Source organism: Balaenoptera musculus, chromosome 2 (assembly GCF_009873245.2).
Source record: "Balaenoptera musculus isolate JJ_BM4_2016_0621 chromosome 2, mBalMus1.pri.v3, whole genome shotgun sequence".
NCBI classification, from domain to species: Eukaryota; Metazoa; Chordata; class Mammalia; order Artiodactyla; family Balaenopteridae; genus Balaenoptera; species Balaenoptera musculus.
Genome location: NC_045786.1, coordinates 158,142,344 through 158,163,010, shown reverse-complemented (window position 1 = coordinate 158,163,010; position 20,667 = coordinate 158,142,344). Strand labels below are relative to the sequence as shown.

Below are 20,667 nucleotides of genomic sequence, written 5' to 3'. Positions count from 1 at the left end.
GATCATATTGTGAATTTCACATCACAGTCAGTATCTTCTCTCAGAGATCTATTTGCATATCCAAACAGACAGGCACAAGAGGCCCAGGGCTGAATCCACTGAATCAATGATGACCATCTACAAATGCAACTGGCCACAGTCATATTTCAAGATGAAATGAGTGACTGAGCAACGAATACAATTTAAGGGGAAAAAAAAATGTGAAACCCTTTCCAGTTATAAAGAAATGCAAAATGGGGACTGATAAAGTTATTTAGAAAGATGCATCCTTTTAATCTGACACTGTGATGAAGCAGTTTAAAGGTGATGCACAGAAACAGAGGTGATGTCAAGTCAGAGAGAAGACTGCTCTTTTCTTCCCCACTCCCCGCCTCCTCTCATCTCTCTCTGCCTCCCAAATAGCCCACACTTGAGTTACCAACTAGAATGACCAAACTCCAGTCCATGACACATTTCCACTTATCCCCTCTTTTGAGACCTCCAGGTTCAGATGAGATACACCATTGTGATTCCTTTGAGAGGTGACAAGCTCATGACTGGGAATAAAATTATTTGCCAACAGCTCAACCTTCCTCCCATCTGTGTGTGTTTTCCTGCTTTTAGAAAAGGACTTTCAGTAAACTTTGAAATGTTAGAAGACACAGTTGGGGAAGTAAAGGCAATCTACAGATAGTAATCAGACCTTCCTCCTCCAGAACTGTTCCATCTATTTTTAGATTAGAGAGGTAAAGAAGTTAATTGAAAGGTGCCAGATTTGATTTCCCTACAAAAGAAGCTAACTTGACAGGACATGGCAAGCCGGAAGTCTCTTAATTCTTACCAATACACAGCAATTGAAACAACTTATATCTAAAGCACAGAGGAACTATTTGAAATTGTTCCCTTAGCTATCTTTAGAAAGGTAATTAAAAAAGAAAAACAAAAACAAAAACATTGTAACTGCTATTTAAGTGTCCAGACTATTGTAAATTTGTTCTACAATTTGAAAGATTGTGAGCCATCTAAAAAATGCCTTTGATGACCAGAAATGGTAATATTCATTTTTTTATTGTTCAGAAAACTTAAAAAAAAAAAAAGAGGGGGTATAGGGAGTCTCTTTCCAGGCAAAACAGATGGATGTGATACTTTATTAAAAATTAAGCATTATTTAATTTGTTAAAAATTACAAATATATGTTTTAGCACATGGAACAGGAGTCATCCTCTCTGCCCCAAATCTCCCTATACGCTTAAAGAATAATTTATAATACAACTAAGGGTAGTGCAGGAAAAGCAAATTTAATGCCATCACCTCGATGCCATCCCTAGCTCAGGTTTCAAATTCTCAAACCATCTCAATGTTCCCTAATAGCCTGCTGCTCAACTGTGATCCCTGGTCCAACAGCATGAGCCTGACCTGGGAAGTTGCTGGAAACAGAATCTGCACATTAGCAAGAGCCTAGGGCGTACACGTTAAAATTTGAGAAACACCGCCCTAAACACAGTGCCGTCTTCTTTAATTTTTCAAATGTTTTAATTTTTTAAATGTAAAATAAATGCAAGAGCATGTCAAATGATTCATTTGTGAAGAGTAAAAGCATAAGGCATACTAATCACTTTCGTCCCCAGGAGATGGTCTCAAATTGCATCTTATATGTAAATGACATCTTACAGGTAGAGTAGTGCAATGACTAAATATATCACTTGGCTTCAACAGACCCTTGAAAATGTATGTCTGAATGACAAGCGCTAATACCCAGTAGGAGCTTAAAGAGCTATTTGTAATCAGAGGGGGCCTACTTTCATAATGCATGATTTATTTAAGAACAAAAGTCTGTTTGGTGCTATTAGCATTTACTCTTCAAAAAAGGTAGGAGAGTGAGACTAAAAGAATAGAATCTAACATTTTTGAGTATTCCATGGGAATCTTCAAAGTGTGATAATAGCACACAATGAACGGAATTTTCCAAGGGAGAAAACACAGCTGCCCCAGGGTTTTTAAATTCCTTTGTAAAAAGAATCCATGCTTCTTAACTGCATTTACAAGCCAAGTTTTAAGGCACTAGAAACAACCAACCAGTGCTTGAAGATGGTAGAATTTGTTTAGAAACTTTATCAGTGAAGAGCCTCAAGGCAATAATGATTGGGAGTTAACAAAGTACTCAGGGATCACTGGAGACCATCACTGTGCATCCAAATTGCAACTCTTCCACTTGCTTCAGCTGTGTCCTCTGTAAGGAGAGAAAAAGCCCTATCAGCCAACCCTTTGCCCCAGGCCTTGCTCTCTTGGCAGGTGGACTTTACTCATGACTGGTTCTTGTATAATTACATAAGAAGAGGATGTGGTCCTGAAGAAAGCTCCTAATGGTATTACATGGGGCAAACTGTCACTGTTTATCCACCTCAGTAGGAGAAAAGTCCCATCTAGATCGCACTGTGTTGATCAGCTATGGCAAGTTCAGTGTTGAAAGAAAACAAACTTTCAAGGTTTTCTTTGTGCTTCTTGGGAATTCCATAAAATAACTGTGCATAGTAGACTTGTCCTAATTCCTGGATCAACAACTGCCTACATATTATATCAGCCAGTAGACTGTATCTTTGTTCAAATTAGTGCAAGTGTAAAACTGCAACCACCTAGGCAATAATGATTTTTTCTAAACTTAAGTAAGGCTAAAATCCCCATATTCTCCACTGTAATTCCTACTAAATACTAAGGGGAGAAATCCTTTTAGACCTTAAAATGGAGACTGTATTTATAGAGAAAGTAGTATAGTATAATGGTCGAAAGCATAGCCCCTGAGTTCTCATCTCACCTCTGGCACTTAGGAGCTAGATAAATTAGTTACCTTTTAAGTCTTAGTCTCCCTATCTGAAAAATGGGGATAAAATAGTTCCTATCTGAAAAATGGGGATAAAATAGTCCTTAACTCAACAGCACTGTTGAGAGGATTAAATAGGATAATATTTGTGAAAAGTTATATGGTGCCTGACACATGGCAAGAACATAATAAATAAAATTGTTATTCTCTGCGTACTTGTTATGATTAATGATATCCAAAAAGGTGAACTCCAAAATGTAGAGTAAAATAAAATCACCTTTGACCAACCAAGTTCTCTGTCCTGACACCTCCTCCAGGATTTCTCAACATCAGCACTATTCAAATTTTGAGGCAGATAATTCTTTCCTTGTGGAGCTGCTGTGAGCATACAAAGATGTCTCCAGACATTGCCACAGGTATGTCCCCTGGTGAGGCAAAATGCCCCAGTTAAGAACGACTGACCCACACCATCTTACAAGTACCTTAAAGGGTTAGTATTTTTATCCTGATTTTATAGAGGAAGGTGATGATAAGTTTCTAATAAACAGAGCCCATAAATGCTTCGTGCCATGGCCACCAGAAAAGCATGAAAATGCAATATGTTTTTCATTCATTTATTCAGCCAATATTTCTTGGGCACTGGAATGAGGATACCATCATGCAGAGCTGATATGGTTTTTGACTTTGTGAGTCTTAAGAGTATAATGAGGGGAGAGAAATGAATAAGCAGGGAATTACGGTACTGTGTAAAGATCTCCAACCTCAGGGCATCAGGACATTATGGCCCCATGTAAAAAGCTCTAATCTAGTCCATGGGGTATCAGGAAAAACACAGCAGAGGAAGGATTGTCTACATGAGGATCTGAAGGATAGCAATGTGCAAGCCAGGGAAGAGATTCCAAAAGTTCTGCACATGGACGGTTGTAATGTAGATCAAGAGGTGAAACCCAGCCCAGCTCAGAGAAGGAACAAAACTTTGACTGCACAGCACTTTCGCCCAACTCTTTGCTTCCCACAGAGATAGTCCTGTTTCTAGAAGTTAATAAACAAACCCATGTTTCAAAATCATTAGTCATTTCATTTATAAGTCTCTAAAGGTTGATAATAAAAAGATTTTGCTTTACAAGATGGATTTCAAATATTGAGAGCAAAAGTTATGGGGTTTTTCTTCTTTCTTTCCTATTTGAATAGTGCACTGAATATGTCTCCCCTCCAGGAAATGAGAGAATGTGAAGAATGGCTTAATGGAAGGTGCTAGGTAAAAACAGAAATTTTCATTTAAAGCAGAAAACAGTTTCAAAAGCCTGAGTGTAAAACAACATTCAACAAAGGCTCTTTGGAGACAGCAAGACTCTGGCCCTGCCTGTCTGTTAAAGATGACAGTAACGGCAGCAGTTATGCCAGGCTATATTTTAACTCTTTTCATAGGAACTGAGACTCAAAAGACATAAATCATGGAAGAGCTTTCTGCAAAGTGTTTCTCTCCTCATGTTGCCTAAAAAGTTTTAAAAATTAATTCCAGGAGCTTGCATTCCAGGGGCTCTTAATAAACTCAGACTATAAAAGTCATAGTACAGAAAATAGGCATTATCTATAAGCACTGCCGATTGCATAGTATAATGACACCAGGACAAACCTAATAAAAATCTTAATGGTTTCGGCATTGGCTGGATTGTGCCAAGACAGCACACTGCCTGGAGCGATGCAAGTGAAAAAGCTACGTTGATGAGGGATCCTCCTAGAAAAGTTTCCCTGGATACATCAGACTTAGAGCTTCTGGAGTTAAGTTTGTGCTTAAAATCGACACACACAGGTGCAGAATCCATAGGCCCAACTATACTGCAAATGTCTTTGTTATAATCTGGAAACACTAAAGCAATTTATAGATCTTGTGCACATTTCCACATTCCTCAAGATAGGTTATAAATACTGTTCCTACAGCAATCAGGAGAGTTCTGTAGTTAGCTGGCCAAGATGTGGAGATTAGCATAGGAATGTGGAGGAAAATATAACAATAGCTACCCCCTAACTTGAAACCATTTTTCCATCTCATTCACTGAAGCTCAGTCAAGCTCCTTGAAGTTTTTCTCATTAGACCAATATTTTTCTTTGCCAAAACAAAGGGAGAGAAAGAAAGGAAGAGGGAGAAAAGGAGGGAAGGAGGGAAGGAAAGAAAGGAAACACTTTATTTAAACAGTTGACAATTTTCTGGCTCCAGTCGGTCTAGAATGGAAAACATTAAAATTGGACCAAAAAAAAAAAAAAAAGAAGAAAAACTATTCTCCTGACAAGCATAAAATTCTCTAACACATCTGAAGGGTTGTTCTCACATGGTTTCCAATGCAGTTGGTTTGAATAATAGGGCTAAGTTTAGAACAAGTTACAATGTTAAAAACTCAACTGCATAAACTTTGAGGACACCTTCATTACTGCCAAAGGCGTCTCTCAATCCACTAGGGAGCTCCCACTGACCATCCCCTGGGTTCATATAAATCTGTATAATCTAGGACTGCAAGACTGAGTCTTCGTGGTATTTAATAAAGCCCAGTGGTGAACAGACACTATTAGAGAAGAATTTTATTGAGACAGCGCCAACAGGATTATAAAAAGAAAAAACTATATGGTCCATAAAGGATGGAATTCCCTACAGCTCATATCTATACACTCTTCAACCCATTTCAAAGGGAGGTAGTTCAGTCATTCATACATTCATTCACTTGCTCAGATACTGAGCACCTCGTGGTTTGGGCATAGAAAATAGCTGATTTCTTAGACTCAACTTTGGGAGAGATTTTTCCCATCATCTGACCCAGTGATTCCCCATCCCCAAGGGTCATCAAAAACACTTAGGGAAGGTGATGAAACATTAAAGTTCCTGGGTCCCACCCCTGCAGATTCTGGTTTGACTGGTCTTCAAAGAAGGCTGGGTAGGTACATTTTGTCAACTTTCCCCAGATGGGTTTGATGATCAGCCACTTTAGGGTCTTACTACCCAGCCACTCACTAATCAGGAACTGCTTTCAGGGCATCGAGACAACTGGTCCTTCTTGCTTCTGGATCAAATCAACAAGTGGCATGAGGGGCATGGAAAGAGCAAAGGGTTTGGAGTCAGAATTTAGCTTGACATCAGTGTAGCCACTCAAACGGCATGACAATGGACACTTAACCTCTCTGTACATCACCTTTTTTCATCTCAAGAGGGGATAATAAGCCATGCTCATGTTGGGAAGACTAGATATAATGCATGTAAAGTAACAAAAAGCACCAACTAGGCACTCAATAAACTGTGACTTAGGAGAGATAGAGATTGTATAATGCGAAAAAGCTGGGTCTGGGGACAGTTGACCTGGACGGCTTTCCCACTTACTAGCTGTGCTAATTTGGGAACATTACTTCATCTCCCTATGCCCCAGTTAACTCATATGCAAAATGGGGAAAATGATAGTATTACTCTCTCATAGTTGTTGCAGGACTATAAATCACTTAGAATATCATCTAACACATGGAGAACATACATTCATTGTGTCATTCCTATTTCTAGCATTAAAAAAAAATAACAAAAAGCCCGCTATTCTAGAAAGCTTTTGTCCCTAATTTAGTAGACAAGTCATTCTGTTTAATTCATCAAATTTTATTTTCCTCTGACTTTCATTCTCTATTTTTATCATAGTTCTTTCCTTTGGAGATACACATATACACCTTTCCATCCATAAACCTGCAAATATGTGGAGACGTTTATTGGGTCTCTGAGATCTCTTCCTTTCCTGTGTAAATGTCCCTTTTCTTTCATTTGCTCCAGAATCTTAGCAATGCTGATGTCTTCACTGGCAATGCCTTTCTTGACATGTGTTGCCCAGAATGGAAAATAAGACTCATGAGGTCTCCCAGCACCAAGTACAGCTCAGCAAATACTCGGGGAATGCCCATGCCCTGCCAGGCATGGAGCTGGTAACTAGAAAGATACCTACGACATGGCCCTTGGTATTGAGAAAAGGTTCATGTTATATCAAGTAACTTTTTGTATAAAGCTCTTTATAATTCCGAAGACTTTTAATATGTTTCATTTCATCTAATCCCACAACAACCCACAGGAGATATTTATATCAACCTCAAATGAAGTCCACAGAGATGAAATAATTTGCCTGAAGCCACATAGACGGTATGGACAGAGGATAGTATTATAAATCTACCATATGAAAATGCAAGCTTCAGGTATAATTTTATGAATGGTCTTAGTTACAGTGGTATTAAAACCAACATCCACTTCCCTGAAAAAACTAAAGCCCCTCGCCACTGCTCAAATTTTCAAAACTAGCAGCAGCCTGGCATTTAAAGTGGGTAACACTTCCAAGCTGGCCTGATGCATAAGTAAAAGGTAATTACACCAGGGGGCCCATTATCTGCTCTGCCCACGTGACTCCAGGACTCAGCAGGAATGGGAAATCAAGGGCTCCCCAGCTGATGGGCAGCAGCAAGATGCCAAAAACTGGAGGCGTCTAAAGGACTCTAGATGGCTACTGATAAGTTGGTAGCAAGACAGACAACAAAGTCTCCTTGCCTCCTTCATAGCCAAGAGTCCCAAGTTTGCTGCCACCACGTTCTACAGCTTGGGAAGGTCTTTATGTGGGGGTCACTGTCAGAAAAGCCATTTAAGGGATAAAACTAACTGCCAACTGTCCTACATACGGCCACCTTCTGTATACTAATTAAATGAAATGTTGTTAAGTGTTGTGAGTTCCTTGAATTCCAAGTGAAAAAAAATCTGTAGAAAGTGGGATCAGTAAGCTACCAAACAGTAATTTTAGGGAAAATCTTTCTACATCTGCTTTTTCTCTACAAGAGACTTTGTTCAGGCAATCCTATAATAGCATTTGACACCAGGAAGTCTAATCGGTTTTCTTTTCCTTCTTCCACTCTGTAACTCAAACATGCAGTGCTCACTCTGAATATGTGTGTCCCAAATGAGAATTTGTCCTCTTTTCCTCACCCTTTCCCTCTCTTTCTTTTCCGAAAGGCAGGCTGTGCAGGGCTAGAACAAAAGATGTTTAAACAGTTCTTGATAATTCAAGAGAAGGAATAAGCAAATAACTATACTCACATTATTCACCACTAGGCTCTTGTACATTTCCAACTGGAGTTCAGATTCAGCTAAATATTCAAATACCTATTGAGAGCTAGTCACTACTAGTCCTGTGAAATGCCTACACAGCTATGAGAAATAAGTCATTATTATTCCTAATTTACAAATGAGGAAACTAGCTTGGAGAAATCTGTGACTTCCACCAGTTTAAATAGTAGCATATCCTAGAAATAGAACTGCAACGCAATTTTCCTGGCTAAAAAACTATCAGTGCTCTTCCCACTACACCACATTTCTCTCCTTATCAGTTTAGGGTATACAGTCTCTCATTTCAAAAATTCTTCTGCTAACACCCCAGGTTCTCTTTCCCCTCTATTCTTTCATTACACCAATCAAGCAAATGCTTCCCACCCAATCACAAGCCCAATCTCCCCTGTGTCCACCTGAGTTTCAGATTCCCACTAGAGAAAGTCATCTAACAGCACAGACTAGTTCTACCGTAAATAAGAAATCCCCAACCTAAAGTGAGACCTCACCCCATCTTAGCCCTCCAAACCTTATTCCCCTCACTCTCAGTAGACAACCTGACTTTAATCTGAAGATAGCGGAAGGCATCAGACAGGATCTCCCACCTCTTTCTGTTGCCAAATATACGAGTTTACCTTTATGTGCACCACTTTCTTTTCCTTAAAGGTTGATCACATCATCCGTTCCTTGGAGCCCTCGCCCTACAGGCCTCTCTGGAAGATAACTATCTCTTCCTTCCCTGTATGCACAATCTCTCCCTCTCAAACTGGATCCATGTTTAAACATTCCCCAATATTTTCCACTAAAAAAATCCCCTTGACCCCCAAGTTCCCCTCCAGCTATTCCCACATTTCTCTCCTTTTAGCTAAATTCCTGGAAAGAACAGTCCATCACCAATATCTCTGTTTTCTCACCTCCCATCCATCTCACACCAACACGTTCCATGCTGGTTCCCGCCCCTACTCTCCCACAAGCTTCTCTCCTAATGTTTACATTAGGAGATGTTAACAATCAGCCCCAGGTTGGCAAATCCAAAGGGATTTCTTTTGACTGTCTTCCTCCCACTTAATCTCACAGCATCATTTAGACTTGTGCATGCCCTTACTGAAACATCCTCATTCCTTGGTTGCTATGACAGCTGCTGGTTTTCTTCCTATTTCTCTTGTTATTTCCTATTTTATAGGTTCTCCCTCTTCAGTGTAGCCATTCAGTGTTAGTCCAATAAGTTTGGGTCCAGACACTCTTCTTTTCTTCCCTTTGTAAGAAATGGCATCCAAGCCTTAAGCTTAAATGATCATATATACAAATGATGCTTGAGAGGGTGTGGAGGGAAGGGAACCCTCCTACACTGTTGATGGGAATGTAAATTGGTGCAGCCACTATGGAGAACAGTATGGATGTTCCTTGAAAAACTAAAAATAGAAATACCATATGACCCAGCAATTCTACTCCTGGACATATATCCCGAGAAAACCATAATTCGAAAAGATACATGCACCCCAATGTTCTTTGCAGCATTATTTACAATAGTTAGGACATGGAAGCAACCTAAATGTCCATCAATAGAGGAATGGATAAAGAAGATGTGGTACATATATACAAGGGAATATTACTCAGCCATTAAAAGAATGAAATAATGCCATTTACAGCAACGTGGATGGACCTAGAGATTATCACACTAAGTGAAGTAAGTCAAACAGAGAAAAACAAATATCATATGATATCATATGATATTTAAAAATATGTGGAGTCTAATTTAAAAACATGATACAAATGAACTTATTTACAAAACAGAAACAGACTTACAGACATCAAAAACAAACTTATGGTTACCAAAGGGGAAACATGGCGGGGGGGGGGAGGGATGAATCAGGAGGATGGGATTAACAAACACACACTACTATATACAAGAAGATAACCAACTACTGTATAGCACAGGGAACGCCACTCAATATTCCGTGATAACCTACATGAGAAAAGAATCCAAAATAGAATGAATATACGTGTATGTATAACTGAATCACCTTACACCTGAAACTAACACAACATTGTAAATCAACTAAACTCCAAAAAAAGTTTTAAAAAATGATCATATATACAATCAGAAACTTCAGCCTCCATCCAAGACTGTCCTCTCAGCTGCTTATCTGTACACCCAAACACCCACCTGACTTACTTCAGTGTTTCAAGAGCACTTCCAACATAGCATTTACAGTTTTGATACTTTAAAAGAAGCTTACATACATGGACTCACAATAAAATTATGCATTTTATACTGTTATTATCCCATAGATGGAATGGAGGTTCCAGGTTAAGTAGCTTCTCCAAGGTGGATGAGCAGAGAAGTGACACGTATGGACTTGAACTCAGGCATGATCTGCAGGGCCTTGTTCCTATCCTGTGTTCTGTCTCTCTGTAAACTCCACACATTCACAGGCTGGTCCCTCCCCAGGGCCGGGAGCAGCACGTGGCAGGCATTCAAGAAGTGTTTGTAGAATAAATGGACGAATCAAAGAACGACCTTCAGATGATTACTTTGTTTGAAGAGGCAGTCTGTGAAAACTCTTCAGCATCTTCAATCTGAGGTCCCATAAGGAATCACTGAGATAATATTTCAGAACAGGCTTCAAGGGTTTTACGCTACACTAACCTAGCTGGAGAGATTGATGGATAAATAGTCCCCAAACACAAAGGAACTAGATGACCTTAGGAAAAGACACAGAACACGCAAGTGGAAAATAACTGTAATTACTACAGCACTGTACTTCTTTTACAAAATAACATCAAATTCTGTGGTCTTCTTCAGCAAGAGTACTGCTCACATAAGATCAGTCTGATCTATTACTACAAACTGTGTTTGATGAAAGACACATCTGATCATGCTAGATACCTAACACCTCAGTTTTAAAATGGTGATGACCTGAATTCAGGTAAGTCTTTATGGTCTACAGCAAATATGTGTTCTGCTTATATATACCAACAGCTTATAAATATTTACATACATTCAGTGTGACAGTTTAACTGCGTTTTAATTGCACATCACTTTACCACTCCATATAGTTGGAATCAACACAAAATAGGCCAGTAACTTTGAGAGCTATAAAAACGCTTATGAAAAAAAACAAACTGAATCCAAAAATATAAACATGGCCTATTTTTCCCACCAAAATACTGCACCCTATATGTAATAGACATAATGAAACAGAAAATCTTGTGTCTCCTTCACAAGGAGAATACAGATTTCAGGCACTGATATTGATTAGGTGCGTGAAATGAAATTACATAGTGTGTATTTCCATGTGGGTTATCTGGTTTTGAGTCTAAAAAAACGAAAAATTCACTGCTTAAGCCTATTTCAGTATGATAGTGATGGCTCTGAATGTAAGTGGTATAAAATGTCCTCACTGAATAAACAGGCTTTACGTGCACCTTCTCATCTTCAGAACACCTGTCACACAGAAGTGTCAGGCTATGTTCAGGGGACTATTTCTGGATCTGGAGGATGAGAAGGGACAAGAAACAGAAGAAAAATTATTATTCCTTATCCTTGACCCTCTCCTTCTCTCAAGGAAATTCTCCCCTGCCCTGACCGTGGAACATGTCCAGATATGGGTTAAAATTAAATCAAGTGATTTCTAAGACATAAAATAAAACCTCAGATGAGAGCCATCAGTACCATATCCAGTGTAGCTACACAGTTCAGATAAGGAACAATTCAAAGGAAAATAATAAAAACACACACCCACAACAGATTTTAAAAGCTACCTTTAAAAAGTCTATACTGGTGGCCTTTTTCATTTGAATGAATTTTGAAATATGTTCCCCCAATACTGAGCAATTTAAACATATGAGAAGATCCTTTTATAGGTTAATACGCAGTCAGAGCCCTGCTTTCATTTATGAACACTGCAGGTTCCCAACTTTACCCCACATGCAAAAAGCTTGTATTCTCTTAAGTGTTGAATATATGCTGCCAATCAATTTCAACCACTTAAGTCTTTGTTAAAACAAACAAAAAAAGAGCTTGCACCAAAAAGTTTTTAAAAAATCAGGAGAACACAATAACATTTTTTCTTTTTCTTTTCTTTTCTTTTTTTTTTTTAAAGAAAGCAAGCTACAGTCTGACTTAGTCCATGTCACCCAGGCCCATGTGCACATAGCTGGCAGCCAGAGGGAGGCAACGCAGCTGTAAGATGATCCCAGTAATACACACACACACACACACACACACACACATATACACACACCCATCACATGAAAAGAAAGTTTCGACTGTTTTTTCATCTTTGTCTCAGCTGCTTTATGGTTGTTCAGAAAAGAGTTCCTATCTTCACTTGTAAATAAAACTAAAAACTCAAGTATTAGAGAGTAATGTGAAGTTCAGGATGATAAAGCAGATTTTAAAGATTGAGATTAATGAGGGGAGAATCATATGTTTGAAATCAGATTGGATTACTCTTTCCTTCCTTAGCTACATTTTCACACTTGACTGAAATGTAGGGCCCCTTGGTCCTTGGGAGTACCGCGGTGGGTCTAACAAGGTTTAACTTCTAAAGTATCACATCTAAATGGCAGGCCTGCTCTCTTAGACAAAACACTCAAGAAACAGATCAAGGAAAAAGACTCGTGGGTGGGCAGCTGCTTAATGTGACACGGTTTCCCAACGGACCCCTGTTTCCACAAAAACCTTTTTACACCAGTTCCCTGACACTTACAATTTCATAATTGTATACCAATTTCTTTGGACTAGAATGTTACCCTCTCTAGAAATCCAAATATCCTTGGCAGACATTCTAAATCAAGTGAAGTGTATCAGACTTTATCCTAAAGCTAGTATTTCTCATTCCTTCATTCATTTGTCAAACAAGTGTTGAGTGGCTACTCTGTGCCAGACACAGTGTGAGGCCCTTGGGATACAAAGATGAACAAGACAGATAAAGTCCCTGCAGTCGGAAAGGTTATCTGTTTTGAAAGCAAGACAGAAAAGAAATATCAAATAACAACGACAAACTTGAGACTGGAAATAATAAAATTATGAGCGATGTCATGAAGGACATAGAGAAGTATGATAGAGAATATTGGGAGGCTGTGAGTGTGGGTTTAAATATGGCGGCCATGGATGACGTCTTGGAGAATGGGATTCCCAAAGGATGAGCATTTGATACCCATGGGGGAGCTGGGACAAAGGAGGGCAGTGCATGGGAGGAGAGAGGCCAACACAGCAGTACAGGTCTTAGTAAGAGCAGGCACAAAGTTAGTAGGGAAGAAGAGTCTGGTCTTTTCCGGGAACTGAAAGATCAACGTGACTGGGGATGTTTTGTGAGGAATGGGGTGAGTGGAAGGACCAAGGGTTCCGATGGGCCTGGGTACACAAGGCCTTGAGGCTTTGGTAAACCACTTGAATTTTATTCTAAGGACAACTGGAAGCCGGCAATTAAATGGACTAGAGCAGGGAGGGTATAGAGAGGGATGGTAAAGATGAAAAGGGATCCCCTGAATCTGTACAGCGTAGAGTGGAAGGAGGTCTGGGGAGAGGAGAAGTAAGGATGAAGTAAAAACAGGAAATTTTATCAAGAAGAGGACAAGCACCTCCAAACTTCTGTCTGAATTGTCTCTTCAAATGTCCTGTTTCAGAGAGCCTTCCAAATACTGCCCCCCCTCCCATTTTCTCATCTGTCTTAAACTCTCTTTGAAAATAGATGTTGTATAAATAGTAAGTAAATAAAAGAAATACAGCTTTGCCTAAAGAATCTTGAGGACAAAGTAAGGTACCGATACTGCATAAAGACAGCCATGTAATTGATGAGAAAGCTCTCCCTGCTTCTATGGTGAACACTGAAGACTGTCACCCTGCTTAGCATAATGTCCCCTCCACTGGGAAAGGCACAGACCACCCGCTGTTCCCAAGCAAGTAGATTGGTCCCTACCTGTAAATTATTCTATGTAGTGAAGAAGAACACTGGCTTTTTTTCCTGAAGTTATGAGCACAGCCTGGCAAACCACCACAGATAATTTTGAAAAAGCGGCTTTTTGTGACCCTAGTGACACAAAAGTGGCCAGTGCTGTCCAGGGTTTGGCAGGGCTGTAACATTCATGAGAGGCCGGGCTGTCTCACCTGAGTGCAGGGGTGGCATCGATGCCCTGGCTCCCTGCAGGTGAGGTGGGCACCTCTCCAGGGGAGCCCGTGCAGTTTCTGCTTTTACCCGAGATCTGCTCGTACGTTTCTACAGCTGCATCTCCTCACAAGGAGTGAGTTGGGCTTTGCGGGGACTCACGCGTGGAGAAACTGGGGGTATTTGGCGTCAGGACTTAAGGAGGTGAATTACCAGGTGAAAAAGCCACTGCCAACAGCTCCCTTTGAACGTGGCTAACCCCTGATCCTGGTGTTTTCTCACAAGGTTCTGTCCCCCTGACTCTCTTGCTCACTCTTCAAGGAAGTCAGAGTATGGGGATAATCTCAGAACTAGTGCAAAGGTCCTGAAGGAGTTGAAACTGACCGCAGCATCACCATCAGACCAAGACCCGCACCCTCCCACCAGGGCAAGGGGTGGACAGGGCCAAAGAGTATGACTGTCTGAAGACTGTACAGCCTCTTCTAAGCTATGTTCTTTGTAGCCAAGGTCCATGATTTCCTGCCCCAAACCTTCTCCCAGGGCCTGGGTGGGCTTCTCTGCTGCGTCTGTCCTCCCGAGGTTCTGACATCTCTAGGTGTCACCTTTTTATCTGGGGGAGGAGAGTGCAGAGCTGGTGTGCGTGGTCCAAGCCCCTTGTGGTTCAGGATGGGACCCCTGTGGGGAAGAGAAGAGGCTTGGGATCAGCTCTTTCTGTGTTGCTACTTTCCATGCAGCACTGGTGGAGTCAGACTTCTCAAGTCAAACCTGCCTGGCCTTCCAGGACATTCTGAAATGCAGATCAGTCATGGTAGGAGGATTGTACGCATTTTATAAACAATCTGTTAATAAGATGGATAACTTTTGAAAGATTAGCTCTGTGGCTGGCCTCTCTCTAACCGCTGCTCAGGGGTCTGCTAATGTTTGTTTGGGTTACACCTGCTGATGGCAGAAGCTCTTAACATGATGAGAGGACCTTCCTTCATGAAGAGAAGAGTGGTGCACAGTTGCTGAATAAATATGAACATCACCTTGGAATTTTATCTCCTAAGCATATCTTTAGGGTGAAAGAAATATAAAGATTTTGAGAAACTTATTAATAACTCACAAGAATTGCTAGAATTGCTAATTCTGCAAAGAGCAAAAATATAAATAAAAACCCATTCATTCATTCATTCACTTATTATTGAATGCCCACTACCCAACAGGTAATGGATTGTTATGAACTGAATTGTGTTTCCTAAAACTCACATGTTGAAGTCCTAATTCCCAGGACCTCAGAATGTGACCATATTTGGACACAGGGTCTTTAAAGAGGTATTAAGGTAAAATGAGGTCATTAGGGTGGGCCCTAATCCAATATGACTGGTATCCTTGTAAGAAGAGGAGATTATAGGACACAGACACACACAGTAGGCAGACCACCTGATGACACAAGGAGAAAACCACCACCTATAAGCCAGGAAGGGAGGTCTCAGAACCCCACTGACATATTGATTTTGGACTTCTAACCTCCAGAACTATGAAAAAATAAATTTCTGTGGTTTAAGCCACCCAGTATTTGGTACTTTTTGTTATGGCAGCCCAAGCAAGCTAACACAGAGATACTCTCAGTTCAATAACTCATAATACAGAGGAAAAGAAAGACATGCCACAACTAATTGTAAGACCAGGTGATTAAGAACAGCTCACTTACATCCAACTCTCAGAGCAAGACTGAAAGCAGACTTGTTTGTAAACCAAAGGAAGGTTTTTCTTCTAGAAGTCCACTCTAAACCTAATTTCAACTTCCAGGCCTCCCCATCAGGATTTCTCATTCTTGGAACTGAAAACGTTCTTTTCCCAGGTGCCTTGGTCGTACCCCCAGCAGTTCCAAGAATCCACCCACCTCCCACTTTTCAGGCCAACAAATAATACTCCATATCTCCAATGACAATCCATTAACAAAGTACCTATCTAAGGAGGGAAATATCCACAGGATAAGGGAGCATCACTCCCAGGTCAAAACTTGCTCAATCCCATATTATAAAGAGTCAACCCCACTGTAACATAGTACCCTGATGCCTTGGGTTGGAGGCGAGCACGGTCATCTGAAAGTACAGTAGACCATGCGTTCCCAACCAGGGCAATGCTGTCCCCAGAGGGTAAGAAAATTTTTCTTAGGGAAAGGAGAAGAAAACCTTAGATATTATGATAGTTTATGACCCTCCACGTGGCCACAGTACATAAGCAGATACACTGCATATCTATGGTATTAAAATGTTATGAGGGGGGGCTTCCCTGGTGGCGCCGTGGTTGAGAATCTGCCTGCCAATGCAGGGGACATGGGTTCGAGCCCTGGTCTGGGAAGATCCCACATGCCGTGGAGCAACTAGGCCCGTGAGCCACAACTACTGAGCCTGCGCGTCTGGAGCCTGTGCTCCGCAACAAGAGAGGCTGCGACAGTGAGAGGCCCGCACACCGCAATGAAGAGTGGCCCCCGCTCACCTCAACTAGAGAAAGGCCTTGCACAGAAACGAAGACCCAACACACACACACACAAAAAATGTTATGAGGGAACGAGATCTTTAGGAAAAAAAATCTAAGCAATCTCCTTAGGGGGACAATAAGGACAAAAATTTGAGAGGCACAGTCATAGACTACCAAACAAGGAAATAAGAATAGTAATAGCTAACATGTACTGAGTGCCACCTGCAACTGAAATGCACAGTGCCAAGTGCTTGAGATTTGCCAGCTCATTAAATTTTTCTGGCAAGCCTGTGAGATAAGTATTATTATTATATTACTATTTTAAGTGACATAGAACTGAGGCATAAGTGTTTAAGTCATTTTCCCAAGATTGCACAGCTGAAATATATGATAGCTGGGATATATGTGGCAGAAAGTTTCTGCCCAATATTCCACTTAATCAATATACCAGGAAGTTCTATGGTCTCATGTCCTCATGAAATGCACTGACCACCACCCAGCACATACTGGGCGTTAGTGGCTGCTCAGGTAATCTTCTGGCACCTCCACACATGTGCTCTTGACCATCAAGCTCTTACCAAACCATATTATGCCAACTATACTTTAAAAAAAAAATTGCTGAAAAAAAATATTCTTTATATATATACATTCTTTATATATATACATTTTTCACATTCTTTTCCCTTATAGGTTATTAAAAAATAATGAGTATAGGGTTATATATAGGGTTATCTATTTTATGTATAGTAGTGCATATATATTAATTCCAACCTCCTAATTTATCCCTCCCCCACTTCCCCTTTGGTAACAATAAGTCTGTGGGTCTATTTCTGTTTTGTTAATAAGTTTGTTTGTATTCTTTTTTTTTCAGATTCCACATATAAGCAATATCATATGATATTTGTCTTTCTCTGTCTGACTTACTTCACTTAGTATGATAATCTCTAGGTCCATCCACGTTGCTGCAAATGGCATTATTTTATTATTTTTATGGCCGAGTAATATTCCATTGAATATTTATACCACATCTTCTTTATCCATTCATCTGTTGGTGGACATTTAGGTTGCCTCCACATCTTGGCTATTGTAAATAGTGCTGCCATGAACATTGGGGTACATGTACCTTTTCGAATTAGAGTCTTTGTCTCTTTCAGATATATGTCCAGGAGTGGGGTTGCTGAATCATATGGTAGTTCTATTTTTAGTTTTTTTAAGAACCCTCCACACTGTTCTCCATAGTGGTTGCACCAATTTACATTTCCACCAACAGTGTAGGAGGGTTCCTTTTTCTCCACACCCTCTCCAGCATTTATTATTTGTAGACATTTTGATGACCACCATTCTGACTGGAGTGAGGTAATACCTCATTGTAATTTTGATTTGCATTTCTCTAATAATTAGCAATTATGCCAACTATGCTTTTGTATTGTGATTATATAAGAATAAATATTTTATAATGCAATAAAATAGGGGAACAAAAAAGGAGTTACTCATTGTATGAAAATCTACTTGAATGGCTTAGAAACATTCATGAAGGACAAGTCAGTTAAAGTTTCTGGCAAATCAGGGGACATGTGGGTAAGGAGAGGGCAGAATCTTAAAAATCTTGAATGATTCTACACTCAAATTACTCTCCAAGTGCCTAAATGTTTGTATTCCAATATAAGAAAGCAAACTGGAAATCAGAGTTGATGCATTCGGGGAAGGGAAACAATATTAACTCAATCAGTGGATCCACATGCAGGCAATAGCTTGGACCCTACATCAAAAGATTGCCAAGTTAGTGTCCGTTTAGATGGTTTTGTGTGTATGTGTATCACTCATTGAATATTTTTATGACTTCTTAATTTAACTGAAATTACTGTCCCAATTATGTCTGATAATAGATAACTTGTACACTGTATACATTTTCAAATGTATAACATGGTTCTATTAGCCCTAAAACCTGGAAAATCTGTGATTTATTATTGAGACAAAAATGTAAGCAAAAGTGCTGAGCTCCATCCAATGGAGAGAGTTACCGTGACCAAAATAAATGATGCTCCCTATTTCCAACTATATTTGCAAGTTACTGAAAGAATAACATAGCTGAGAGAAAACAAGGGGCTTCCTAAATGATCCTTCTTGACAAAAGAGAGCTAGAGACAGACACAGCCATATAGTGACAGAGACAGAGACAGAGATGTGACAGAGAGAAAGAGAGAGGGGAGCAGGCAGAGAGAGAGTCAGAGAGACAGGGAGAGACAGAGACAGAGCGATTGAGATTTTCATCAGATGGAAAGGAGGCCAGGGATAATATTAAAGGAAAAGATGAAAAAGAACAGTTAAAGTCTTCCATACGCAGGCACTTCTGACTACCTGAATTATTTATCAGGTGCACTGTAGTTAGGCCCCAAAAGGGCTATGAATTCTTAGTGGTGTCTTCTTTGTGACCTGTGATGATTCTGAACCTTCCGTGTCAGAGCCACGTCTTTGCTAGCGGGCACTGACAGCCAGAGGAGGCTGCGGGGGCCACTGTGATCTTCCCATTTTCTTTCCTAACCACCCCCATCCCACCCCTCTGCACAGACACAGCAGGAATGACTAATTTCTTCCCGTTTTCTAAGCCCTCTTTGAAGGTATTTCTCTAGGACTGCTCTGAACTGCCGCTATTTAGAGCAATTTAGTTTATCTGCATCCTTTTATTCCCTCTACCATTAGTTCAATTTCAAAAACAGTAAGAACAAAAAAAATTCTTCTCAGTTTTAAAAACAGTCCTTAGGCTTATTTATCTTGCTTCTGATTTTTTTTTTTTCTTTTTGGTGGAGCTTTCCATCTCTCACTCAACTTCTTCACCCACAGTAATTTGTGCAAACAAATGCTGCCCACAGCAATCATTAATCCTTAAACGGTGACCTACTGTGAATAATAATGTTCAAAGACTTGGGCTTGGTTGTGAGAGGTCAAAAGAAGTCAAAGATATGATCTGAGTCCTTGAAAAATGTACACTATAGTTGCATAAAGAAAATACACACATTAGAGAAGATTATCAGGCAGCAGATAAACATGTGAAATATAAATGAAATAAGATATAAGTGAAAGATGATCTGGGTAAGAGCTAGGAGACCATGACTTTACTCCTGAACATTCCACTGATACAGGCATGTCACTTAACTTCCCTGGGCATCCTGTCATGCATCTTTATGGAAAAGGATGGACTCCATTACATCTAAGCTCTTTTCTTCCAGCCCATCCCACCTACCCAAAATCAACAAAAAACTCCACAGAAATGTTTTTAAAAACTAATAAGACAAGGTAGGATTAATTTAGGTAGGATAGGCTTTGAAGTTCTTGAGTTCATAGAAATATATTAAAGAAAGCACTAGATGTGTATTTCAACCAGAGCAGTACGTTTTAACGTTATTAAAATGGTCCCATCAAGACACAGTGAAAAGTCACCTTTTGTTACCCAGAAATCTGTACAATTTTAATCTCTGATCCCTTCTCCATTCTTTGTTCAGGTCCCAATTACCTGCCAAGATTTGATAAAAAAGAAAAGAGAAGAAAAAATAAAGAGGGAACCCCTTCATCTTCTATCAGAAGTTATTTATCTGTCCTTATCTTGTCCTCAGCAGACAGCATCACTCATCAAGGAACAATAAGACAGGGGCATTTTTTAATATGCTGGTTTTGAGCTTATCAGTTATTCAGACACTGCCGTTATTGTAGAAAGAACTGACACAAGTCTTTTTTTTCCTCCTTAATAATCAGTGCCCAGAACCTCAACTTTCCTCTTCCTTATTGATACAAGCAAAGGGGCCTCCATCTACTCTTCTCTGGAGTCTACCTCGTTGCAGCAACAGGAGCAGTTACCAAGCGAGCACGTACTAGGTGAAGGGCTCCACACTAAGTGTCTTCAGGGAATTCAGAATGAATCAGTTCAAGTCCTTGCCTGCGTGTTACTTAGCAGACAGGAAGACAAGGAAGATGGATAAATGAATAATTGAAGGCAGAAGCTCATAAATGCCATAACTAGAGGTATCAACAAAATTATATCCAGGCAGAAAAGAAAGGGAATATTTGATTGGGAATATCTGAAAGACTTGGAAAAAAAAGTGGCATTTGAGATTAGCTCCATTTCTAACTGCGCATTGAGTTGTAAACAAGAGAAGCACCTCACAACCCCCAACCCCCCCCAAATAAAC

General features: G+C 40.0%; 1 protein-coding gene across 2 annotated transcripts in view; it reads right to left on the bottom strand.

The window, feature by feature from the left end:
• FLRT2 (fibronectin leucine rich transmembrane protein 2) overlaps positions 1-20,667 on the bottom strand; it is a 96,326-nt gene that overhangs the window by 8,829 nt on the left and 66,830 nt on the right. The window lies entirely within an intron of this gene.